Raw genomic sequence first — 12,971 nt, forward strand, 5'->3', positions numbered from 1 at the left:
AATTACATATACAAATCAAATTCTCTTGAGGCTCTAAGGCATGGATATATTCCTCTGAATGTGGTCCAAATTGAGAGCATCACAGAACTTGTGAAATCCACCATGCATTTCAGATTCAATACTTCACACCTCATCAAAAGGTTGTCAGCAAGTCAGGAGACACAGAAATTTAGAGACAGAATGAAGCATTTCTGAGTCCCTGTCAGTCTTGTCAAGTCTTTGTTTCCCAGACTTTGTAGAATGAAAAGCTTAGCAGTAAGAGTGGGGAGGAATCTCTGTATTTAAAAGATATAACAGTGTTTTCTAATGTTACAGTTAATAGCCTGGTTGTGTTTATGTTGTTCAAAGAGTCTCTATTTGTACATCACAATATGTAAGTCTGTAAAACCAAAGGCAGCAGCATGCTGGCATTGTCATTTTCCTTCTCCACAAAAATGTATTGGATAGTAGCTGGAAATTTGTAACCTACTGAATACACTTGGAGTTTATATTTTTGACTTGCACTATTCTACTCTGTCCCTTAATATGCATTGTTTTGTAGATGTGACACATTACAACTTAATGCCAAGAATGATGGAAACCTTCTGTAGCTTTGTTTCTTACCATCTTGGATTTTACCTTAAAGATGATTAAAAACCAGAATATATTTTCTGGAATGGCATTAGCAGGAGGCACTGCTATATTTTTAATTTTTTAAATTGCTCATGTTTAGGAAAGGAAACCTCACCTGTTCATTTAGACACTCTGTATACCCTACCTATCATCACGATTTTGCTTTTGTTGGTGGTATCTTTATTTATATTTATATTTATATTTATATTTTATATTGTTTCTGATTCACAGGCTTGAAGTCACAGTGACTTGCTCTTCCTCTTGCTTACTGATTTACTCCAGCATTTGCCATGGCCCAAACCATAAAAAAGCAATTCCAGAACTAGGGATGTAGCTCAATGATAGAGTTTGCCAGCATATGCACTCCCCTGGGTTCAACCTCTGTCAAGAAAGAAAGAAAGAAAGAAAAGAAAAGAAAAGAAAGAGAGAGAGAGAGAGAGAGAGAGAGAGAGAGAGAGAGAGAGAGAGAGAAAGAAAGAAAGGGAAAAGACAAAAGGGAAAATTAATTGCACAAGAAGCTTTGGGTTTGACTGAAGATCCATTAGTCCCATTTCAGTGATGCTTCATTTGTTCCTATTGGAGACGATCAGTTCCAATTCCAATTTTCCATCGCCTCCCAGAGCACTCATGTTCAATTTATATCCATTGCTCTTCAGTCTGTGAGTGTCAGTAGGAGTGCCTTTTGGTACCAGAATCATGAGGGCCTCCTTCAGTTCACATTGCAACTTCCCTGCTGCTTCCAGAAATTTCCTCAGTACTCCTTTAAGATTCTTGTAATAGAAAAAGAAATGAAGATTTTATGGGATTCCTATTTTCCATTTCCTATTTGATACAGGATCAGGTATTGAAAAGAACATGGTCTTTGAAGTTGCGCAGGTCAAGTTTTAAGTCATGGCTCTGCTCTGTGACCTTGGATAAGTCAATTTAACTTTTCTGAATATCAATTATTTCCTCTGAAAAATACAACAAAACAATACCTACATAAAATAGAGCTGTATACTCTGAAAAAATACAACAGAAGTAACACAATGCTGTTGTAATGAATAAAAGTACTACAGCATGAAAAGTGCTAAGGAATATCATCATAGTAGATGCTCTACTAATGATAATTCAGTGTTTTGCCTTTCTTCACATGAACTTTGTCTCTTTCACTCTCATTATATCAAACTTTGGTCGAGGACCTATTATATGGGATTTGCTTTGTGAAAAATCATGATAGAATACAAAGATGAATGACACAGGCCTGACCCTCAGGAAACAATATTCCTCAATTTGGGCTGTACCTTAAAGTCACCAGACAAGTTATAAAGAATGCCAGTGTCCAAGTCATGCCAATATTAGTTACACCAAAATCCCTGGAGGTAGCACCCCAAGATTAGCATTTTTCTAAAGCACTACAGGTAATTCTAATGTATATCCATGTTAAGAATCTTGTAGAGGATGCAGAACCTAGAGTTATAACTAGTTCTAACTCTAGGTGCTACCAGTATTTCAGGCTAAGGAGATTGTCAGGTTAAATCATGAAGCATCTGGTATAACACTTTGAGGAACCTGGCTTTTATGTTAAAGATGATTAAAAACCACTGAACAGATATGGGCGTGGTAGCGCAGCCTATAATCCAGTGGTTTAGGTGGCTGAGGCAAGAAGATCACAAGTTCAAAGCCAACCTCAGCAATCTAGTGAGGCTCTAAACAACTTACTTAGACCCGGTGTCAAAATAAAAAAGAAAAAGGGCTGGGGATGTGGCTCAGTGGTTAAGCAACTTTGGGTTCAATCCTTGATACCAAAAAAAAAAAAAGAAAGAAAGAAAGAAAGAAAGGAAAACACTGGACAAACATTCCAATTAGGTTTCTAGAATTATTTCTCTGGCATATAAGTGAAGATATTGTAGTTAAGCCCCACCCCTACCCCACCAGTTGCACATGCATGCACACACACACACTGTTTAATCTTTTGCCTCATATTTTCTTACTATAAATATGGCCATGATATTAACTTTGTTAAAAATCACACTAAAGATAATGCTTAAACAAATGCTTAGAAACATTGAGCACTTCTTCTGTCTATGTACTTTTCTAAGCACTTCTGATACTTTATTTCATTTACTCCTCACAAAACCTTATGAGGTTGTGTTACTATTATATCCATTTCACAGATGAAGAAACTGAACTTCTGGGTATTTGGGTTCATCAAATTTAGTATGTGGCTCCCTGACTCTTGAGCCCAATCTGCCAGCCACAACTCTAGATGGTAAATACAATTCCTCATTTTGTTCAAGTCACTTACCTTATTAGGAAATTCAATTAATCACCTAATTCATATGGGAAAGAGAACTTTGGAGAATAAAGTACAGCATTTTACAACCTAAGTGACAACCAGGAGCTTTTCTATAGTTCACACAAATCAGATGGATTTGATGTAATCAGGATACAAAAAAAATGACCATTAATTTTCTGTGGACAAATATATGTTTCTACTCTCTCTAATTCATACCTAATTCGGATCTTATCTGAGAAAGACTAAGGATTGGGATGACATTTTTGAAAGCTTTATGAAATTATGTTGTTTTATTTAACTACCTTTTTAGCAGATAAGTTGATGATTGTAATCATTTATTTTTAAAAAGTTCTGTGAAAATTTGATGAGGGTGGTGCTCATAGTGGAAGTAACATCTATATTTCTCCTGACACAGTGGTTTCCAGGCATCTACTCTATCACATTATGCTTTTAAGTTTCTACTGTCTTTTGATGTTCAGTAATAGAGAATTATGAGATAATAACATTACTGGCATTAGACACTTAAAAACATACACCACATGGCCTACTTACCTACTTCTCTGTACTTCTATATTGTTACATTGTGCATTTTTCTAAGAGTATGAAATATTTCACAGATACTTATTTTCAAAATATTCCTATAGTGTTTAAATTTGAAAGCATATTTAAGGTGTTTTGTATTTTTTATTGTGCTGATCTTAGAAGAATATTTATGAAGTGACTTTAGTTCTTAAGGAAATATTAAGAATATACTACAATAAAAACAATAATATGCCACAGTGAATCTTGTCATCATGTATATATACAAGACACTAATTTAAAAAAGAAAACTATAAGTAAATAGCAGAAAGACCAGTAGAATAGAGAAGGGAACAAGGGAGGGAGGTGGGGATGGAAAGGGAAGTTCTGGGGACTGAAATGAACAAATTATATTCTATGCATGTATGATTATGTGAAAATGAATCCTAATGTCACACAAAACTAAAATAACCAATAAAAAATAAAATAATAAAAAATAAAATCTAAGGGACCAGAAGAGTAGAGGAAAGGGACTACAGGGAGAGAAGAGGGAAGGGAATGGGAAATACTAGGGATATAGGATGCTATATTGTGCACATATATGAATATATAACAATGAACCCCACTATCATGTATAATTATCATGTACCAGTAAAATATGAAAAAAATAAAAATAATAAATGAATACTTTAGTTATGTACAACTAAAAAGAACCAATACAAATTTAAAAAGGAATTATAATTTTCATATCAAATTCTTTAAGCCTGCTGTCTGTAAGCTGCATTTAAAAGATGATACCCTTATGAGCAAGTGGCAAGTTCAATGCCATTGTCTATTACATTGGTTCGTGGAGTGAGACTGTATACACCAGAGTTCCACAAACTTTTTCTACAAAGAAATAGAGCATAAACATTTTGGTCCTTGTGGCCTATACAGTATGTGCTAACTACTCAACAACTCTGTTACATTGTAAAAGCAGTTTGAACTTTATTTACAAAAATAAGAGGTGGTCCAAAATTGGCCAACAAAGTTGTATTTTTTTCAGTCTCTAAGCATAAAAACCATACAGGAAAGACTCTCATCTTGGCTAATTCCATTCTTCATTTATGTGCATACTTCAAAGCTATCAGAAAACAATCTCTAAATAAGAAGGGTTAGGTTGTGTAAACAAACACAGCTGGGCAAATCCTATTAGTGTTATCCCAAATGACTTTAACCACATTGCCAGTTCTTGTTTACTTTGATTCAGAAGTTGGGAGAAAGCTGAGGTAGAAATTTAACCTAAGTGAAGTTTGTATGTGGTTTGCTACCCAACAACAATATGCTTAAAATGTGTAAAACAAGGAAAACACATGATTTCCAAGATTATTTCTCTTCAACTTTCCAGACTATGTTGAAGGCTATCTACTGTCCATCACAGAAAAGGATTGATGACTATGAATATAGCCTTTGAGGTGATCACACTCAAAACATCACTAAGTCCTGCAAGCTACTGGTTTAATGCTAATAAAATAATAATTACCTTATATTAAGTAATTACAATCTATATTGATTTCCACACAGAAACTTTACAACTTTTCAGACTTAAGACCACTGAGGCTTAGCTTCCTCCAAATCATATAACTATTGAGTGATGGAATTAGCATTTAGAGTCAGGTATTCTGAGTACAAAACCTATATTTTCTCCACTTAAAAAGTCCCTCCTACATAGTGCTCTGATTGCAGTAATAGTATCTTCACCATGAACAATAACCATATTGAGACTCACGACGTACCTACCAAAGCTCTAACTTCTTCATAGGTGTGAACTTATTTATCCCTCCTAGCAGGCCTATGAAGTACATCCACTTAACATCCTTGGTTTTTAGATCAGGCAAGTCTCAGATAATGACCCAAATAATCACGACACAATCCCTAGAATCAGAAAGCACCACTCTCTCCAAGTACAAGATTTCTCCAAGGGAAATGCTTCCTTTATTTTTCAGCATCAAAAAAAGGAGGAAAAACTGCAGAGGCCTAGAGAAGCAGTTAAGTCCCAGCCTGTTTTTATATTCCAACTGAATTTCTCCTTTCTCTACTCATCCTTTCATGTCAGTTCATTTTGTGCTGATAAATTCCAACCACCCTGGAGTCTTTACTAAGCTCAGGAGAATCTCACATCAAAGCCACATATTTTGGAGATGCCTCACATGGACAATAGCAGAGAATAGATCTGTCTCTGTCAAAACATGAGATAAACCACTTACTTCCTTCTGCCTCTCCTTTTCCATTGCTCTGCTGAAAACCTCATGACAATGGCCCCAGAGAAGGTCATGTGGCACTCCAGAATCTGATTATTCAGGACATGTGAGGCAAATGGCAGAGGAGAAAGCATACAAATCACCAGCCAGGTTAAGTAGCTTTAGACAAACATGGAAGTGGTAACTTTTCAGAGTGTCTCCATGGTGGATATAGGTTTGTTCCTGTTGCTGTTGCTGTATGATGATGACACCAAGTTCAAATCTAATCCCTGCCATGAAAGCAACCAAATATCTCTGTACTTTCTCCCAGATGGGGGGTTGTAAGGAGAAGGGAGTTACCCATTATTTCGTTCTTCTCAGATTTTCTACTGCCTACCCTTAATTTGTTCACATATTTTGATGGACCTTCCATGTATAAGAGCTGCAAAGCTTAGATATTCCACATTAACTGGGTGACTTGTAAACAAACCAATCATTAGACGTCAGTGACAGTTATAGGTTAGGTACCAGAACATTTCTATCAGATTAGTGTCAACATTAGAGAAAAGTTCTTAAAATAGTACAGAGAGTCCCCAGATATAGCGTAAACTTATAAAAACCAGGAAATGAACATTGATACAGCACTATTAACCAACCTATAGCTGTTTTGTCAAAGATGCTATAACTTTTCTCCAGTTTCTTCTCTAATATCCTCTTTCTGTCCCTGGATCCTACATTAAGCTTGGTGTCAGTATCTGCCAATTTGTGACACACAAAGGTCAATTAACAAGCCAAGGGCTACACTGTTATTAAGTGGTAGAACTGACATTTTTGAATCCACATTCTTAATCATTATACCACAGTCAGCAGTTTTATTGTATTAACTAACATATGGGCCTTCTCTGAGTCCATGTTGTATAGTATAATAACATATTATTGAGTGATAGTATACTATAATGTTAGATCAGAGTTATGGTATCCTTGACAGAAGAAAGTAACATAAGTTTACCTGTCTTAATTTAGGCCTTTATTTTTAATATGCCTTCATTTGTCTTTGATTATCATAAGAACCAAACAAATATCACAGATATAACTTTAAAATAAATTTACTTTTCAAAATAAATTAATGCTACACAATGCTTTTTTTTTTTTTAAATAGAGGAGAGGGTGGAGTAGAGGTTTTGTATTAGGAAATCCAATATACTTACTGTGTTAATCAGCTTTCTCTCATTGTGACAAAATACCTGAGAAAATCACTTTACAAGAGGAAAGATTTATTTTGGCTCACAATTTCAGAGGTTTGGGTCCATGGTCCCTTGGACCAGATCCTTCTGGGCCTGTGGTGAGACAGAACATCATGGTGGAGAGCATATGAGGTAGAGCAAATCTGCTCACCTTATAGAAACCAGGCAGCAAACAAGAGTTACAAGAGTCCCTCCCACAAGCCTTTAAGCTATGAATCTAAAATTAGATCAATCCATTCATGAGGTCAGAGCCCTCATAATCCATTCACCTCCCAAAGGCCCTGCCTCTGAACATTGTTACATTGGGGACCAACCTTCATCACATGAGCATTTTAGATTCACAGCATAACATTTACAGTATTAGGAATATTTTCTCATTTCATAAAGGTTGGAAATCATGACTTCAGCAAACCACTGATGCCAAGAATTTTTAAGACTTTCTGTTGTGTGTGTCTTTTAAATGCCATAACAACACATTTGAAAATCTAATTGAAAGTTGGAATCATTCATCAAGAAAATGAAGTTAGAGCTAGAAAATCTACATGGGAACCAATTAAAGAATAGTCTGTGGGATAAAATTTAATAAAAACTCAATTGTGGGATGTAGCACCAAACAGAACATTTTCCCATTAGAAATACCTAGGAAAAGTGACTTCTTCATTTCTCGAAATGTTTTTGGTCAAGGATATGGAAAACAGCCTAATAGACCATAAAAGAATATTTATTTTAAAAATCTTAAAAACCTTTATCTGTATGACCACATGGGAATTTCATTTTCCAAGTAATACTTGATTGTAGACCAAGCACTTGATGAAAGACAAGAAAGAGAAAAGCATTTGAAAAATCTGAGTACACTATCTCTGAAATTGGAATTTTAGCATCTCATTTCTCTACCATAGTGGCCAGTAAGGTGTGCCTTCAGCCTTCCTCCTGATAGGCTGCAAATGGAGTAAAGATATTCATCCATACTCAGCAACTGGTTTGGTGGGTTGGGGTACACCACTGAAAATACTAAGGCAGGCTGGTATTGACCATTTTGTATACAAATGGATGAAACGAAAGAATGGTTTCAGTTGTTCTGGTGACCCTGAACCTAGCAGAGAACTTTGCAGGTTTATTTAGTGTACTAGTGTACTATAGCAGAGAGTAAAAGTTTTGAATGATGACAAGTGGTAACCACGAAAATATACCCTTTACATTTCTAGCTGTAGAGTGATGACCCAGCTTCATTGTTCTGAAGTTCATCACTACATTTTATAAGAAGGGCTTCATTGTCTACTTCTCATTTTAAAAATATCAGTCACCACGTACATCAAGCTTTTTGCTATAATTCATTTGTTATTTCTAATTTCCATGGTACAATCAGTTGTTCTTGCCAATTTTTGAAATGTTCATTTTTAAATATATTTCAATGGGTTCAAAATCCAGTAAACCTTTGCAATTTAAAGATTTTTTTCACTTCACAATAGTCCATTTCAAGGCTTTTCTGTACTTATTGATGATAATTTTTTAAAGTGACAGTTATTTTTGGTAACAAAAGTACAGAGTGTTGAAATTTTTTCCAAATGTTTATTTGAAAAATGCTCTCTTCATAAAAATATCTTTGGTAAATTAGTTACTTTTGTATGCTTTGCTAAAATATTATATATACTTTGAAGAGATATATTAATACATTAATATTAAATCTGCTAAGTAGCCAGCTACTGACAGCCACTTGACATCATTCAAAACTGCTATAGTAACAAAACAGCATGGTACTAGCACCAAAACAGACCTGAAGACCAATGAAACAGAATAGAAGACACAGAGCCAAATTCACACAGCTACAATCATTCAATTCTTGACAAAGATGCCAAAAACTTATGCTAGGAAAAAGACAGCTTCTTTAATAAATGATGCTGGGAACACTGGATATCCATATGTAAAAGATTAAGATTAGATCCCTATCTTTCACCCTGCACAAAAGTCAACAAAAAGTGGATCAAAGACCTAGGAATTAGATCAGAAACTCTGCACCTGCTAGAAGAAAATGTAGGCCCAACACCCCAACATGCCAGTACAGGAACCAAGTTCCTTAGCAAGACTCCTAAAGGACAAGGAATAAAAACCAAAAATAAATAAGTGGGATGGCATCAATTAAAAAGTTTCTGCATAGCAAAGGAAAGAAGAGTGTGAAGTGGAAGCTTATAAAATGGGAGAAGATCTTAGCCACCTGTTCCTCAGACAGGGCATTAATATCCAGAATATACAAAAAACTCAAAAAACATGACACCCCCCAAAATAATCTAGTTAATACATGGGCAAAAGAACTAAACAGATTATTCTCAAAAGAAGAAATTCAATTGGCCAAGAAATACATGAAAAAGTGTTCAACATCTCTAGTAATCTACTTTTATGATTTCATATCACTCCAGTCAGAAAGGCAATCATCAAGAATACAAATAATATTAAGTTCTGGTGAGGATGTGGGGAAAAAGGTGTACTCATACATTGTTGGTGGGACTGCAAATTAGTATAACAACTCTGGAAAGCAGTATAGTGATTTCTCATAAAACTAGGAATAGAACTATCATATGATCTAGCTATCCCACTCCTTGGTATAGATCCAAAGCAACCTATAGGGATACAGGCACACCAATGTTTATAGCAGCACGATTCACCATAGCCAAGCTATAGAAACAACCAAGGTATTCTTCAAGAGACAAATGGATAAAGAAAATGTAGTATGCATAAACAGTGGAGTATTAGCAACAAAGAATAAAATTATGGCATTTGTTGGTAAATGGATGAAACTAGAGATTATCATGCTAAGTGAAATAATTCAGACTCAGAAAGTCAAAGGTCAAATATTTCATGTTTGACTTGTGGAAGCTAGTCCATAATGATGGAGAAAAGAGAGAAATAGAGAAAGGGAAAGGGAGGAGTTCCATGAAAATAGAAGAAAGATTGGTGGACTAGGTGAAGGGGACTGAGGCAGAGGAAGAAGGGATGGGATAAGGGAAGAACAGCAGAATGAATCTGACCTAACTTTCCTATGTCCATATATGAATATACCACAGTGAATCTCACTATCATGTATATCCCATAAGACACTAAATATTAAAAAAAAATAAAGTAAATAGAAAGATCAGTAGAGGGCAGGGATCAGGGAGAGGGAGGAGAGGAGAGGAAGCGGGAAGTACTGGGGACTGAATTAGAAGAGATTATATTCCACGCTTATATAATTATGTCAAAATGAATTCTATTTTCGTCTATAACTAAAAAGAATCATTTTTTTAAAACTTCTACTCTTTGACAGAAACCTAGGACACTAGCTATTATCTATATGCATTTGCTTGCATTTTGTAGTTTGGATGTGAGATGTCCCCAGGCAAAGCTCCTGTTAATGCAATTAAGAATATGAAGAATGTACAACTACAAAAATGGGATCCTAATTAGAATAAGTTATACTCTATTTGTATATAATATGTCAAAATACACTCTACTGTCATGTATACTTAAAAAGAACAAATAATAAAAAAACTTAACATCAAGCAATAAATAACCAAATTAACTAATGGGCAGATGAACTAAACAGACTACTTCTCAAAAGAAGAAATACAAATGGCCATGAAATATATGAAAAAAATGTTTCACATCATTAGCAATTAGAGAACTGCAAATCAAAACTACATTGAAATTTCATCTCACTGCATGAATACAAACAATACTAAATGCTGGAGAGGATGTGAATAAAAAGGAACAATTTTACACTGATGGTGGAATAAAATTATTACAACTACTGTGGAAATCACTATGGACGTTCTTTAAAAGATTAGTAATGGGGGCTGTGGCTGTGGCTCAGTGGTAGAGTGCTTGCCTGGCATGTGTGAGTCACTGGGTTCAATACTCGGCACCACATAAAAATAAACAAATAAAGATATTGTGTTCATATACAACTAAAATATTTTTAAAAAGACTAGTAATTGAACCACCATTTGACCCACCTATACCACTCATTGGTTTTTATCCAAAAGAAGTAAAATTATCATATGATAGTGATACAGGCTTACCCATTTGTAGCAGCACAATTCACAATTGTCAAATTATGGAACCATCCTAGGTGTTCATCAATAGATGAATGGCTAAAGAAAATGTTATGTATATATATATATATATATATATACACACACACACACACACATAATATATATACATATACACACAATGCAGTTTTATTCAGCCACAAAGAAAAATGAAACATGTCATTTGCAGGAAAATGGATGGAACTGGAAAACATGCTAAGTTAAATAAGTCAGACTCAGAAAGTCAAGGGCTGTATGTTTTTTTCACATATGTGGGATATAAAGAGGAAAAAGTCAAAGAAAGGTAGGAGATCTCATGAAAATGGAAGGCAGACCCGTAGAGTAAATGAAAGGGACTGGGGGAGTGAGGAGGGAAGGAAAAAAAGGAAATATTGTTGAATGATTCTGGCCAAATTATATTGTTATATTGTGTACACGTACAAATATGTAACAACAAATATACCATATGTACAACTATAATACACCAATAAAATTCGAAAAAAATAAGTTAAAATATGTGGTTATTGAAACTAAAACCTATAAGACAAACTAAACAATAGATTATCTATAACCAAAGTGAGGTCTATTGATCAAAAATGCAGATCTGGCTATTGACCATGATGAAACACAAAGAGATAAAGAAATGGAAAACGTAAAAGAGGGATTAAGAGATATTGAGAGAGCCGGGCACAGTGGCACAAGCCTGTAATCCCAGAGGTTCAGGAGACTGAGGCAGGAGGATTGCAAATTCAAAGCCAGCCTCGGCAAAAAACAAAGTGCTAAGCAACTCAGTGAGACCCTGTCTCTAAGTAAAATGCAAAATAGGGCTGTGGATGTGGCTCAGTGGTCAAGTGCCCCTGAGTTCAATCCCTGGTTACACCCCCACCCCCCCAAAAAAAAAGAGATTGAGAGATTGTTGAAGAGTAAATATTTGAATGATTACAACTGAGAACTATTCATAATGTTTTAATAAAGACATGATTCCTGAGATTTACGAAATATAACATGTCCTGAGTAGGATAAATAAAAATAAGCCCATATCTAGACATACATAATGAAACTGCAGGCAAAGAAAGAAAGAGAACCATTAAAAACAATAAAAAAGAAAATCCAGATTGTCCAAAATATCAACAATAATATAGGCAATTTGTCTTTGTAACAGCAACAACATAGACCAAGTACCATTAGAATAATATCTTTAAAATAATAAGAAAATCAACCATCATTTATATTTATACACCCAGTTAATACACTATTCAAAATTATGGGTAAAATGAAGACTTAACAAGTCTTATGGTATAAAATTGTCTTTTGTTATAAAAGTAAGTTTTAAAATCATTACTAGTAAAGAAATAGAATAACAATCTATTCACAACACAAACACTAGGCTCAGATGGCTTTAGAGGCAAGCTTTGAAAATGCAAATAATCTAAAGAGACATGAACAAGGAATGAGCAGATAACCCAGAGAAGTAAAATTCTCAATGACTAATAAGTCATATGGAAAGTTACTCAGTTGTATCTATAATCAGGGAAATGAAGGGTTATGAATAATGAAATACCATTCTGCCATTCGCACACTTACAAAAATATGTTAAGTCTGAAAGCACCAAATGTTGGCGAGAGTTGAACATAAAAAAACAGGAACTCAAAAGCATTGATGACAGACAAGAAATGGTTGATTTACTTTGGATAGCATTTCTGCAATAGTTACTAAAGATGCAGATAAACATGCAGACTGGGTAATTTCATTTCTAGAAATTTCTACACACGTGCATAGGAAGACAAGTACAAAAGAATTTAGTGGGACATTGATAATAATCTAATTATCATTTGATAAAATAATGGATAGTTGTGATACTCAGAAAAGAGATTATAAAACACTAAAAATATATGGACAAGGTCTACATACGTGACCTAGAACAAATCTAAAGAACAAAATGTTCAATGAAAGGAGCAAGGCATGCAATATGTATCACTGTATCATTTATGTAAGAATTTTTTTAAACATTGTAATTGGGTTATAGGTTTATATT

Source organism: Marmota monax, unplaced genomic scaffold (genome assembly GCF_021218885.2).
Source record: "Marmota monax isolate L192 unplaced genomic scaffold, Marmota_monax_Labrador192_F-V1.1 WCK01_AAM20220418_F8-fsc00089, whole genome shotgun sequence".
Taxonomy (NCBI): Eukaryota; Metazoa; Chordata; class Mammalia; order Rodentia; family Sciuridae; genus Marmota; species Marmota monax.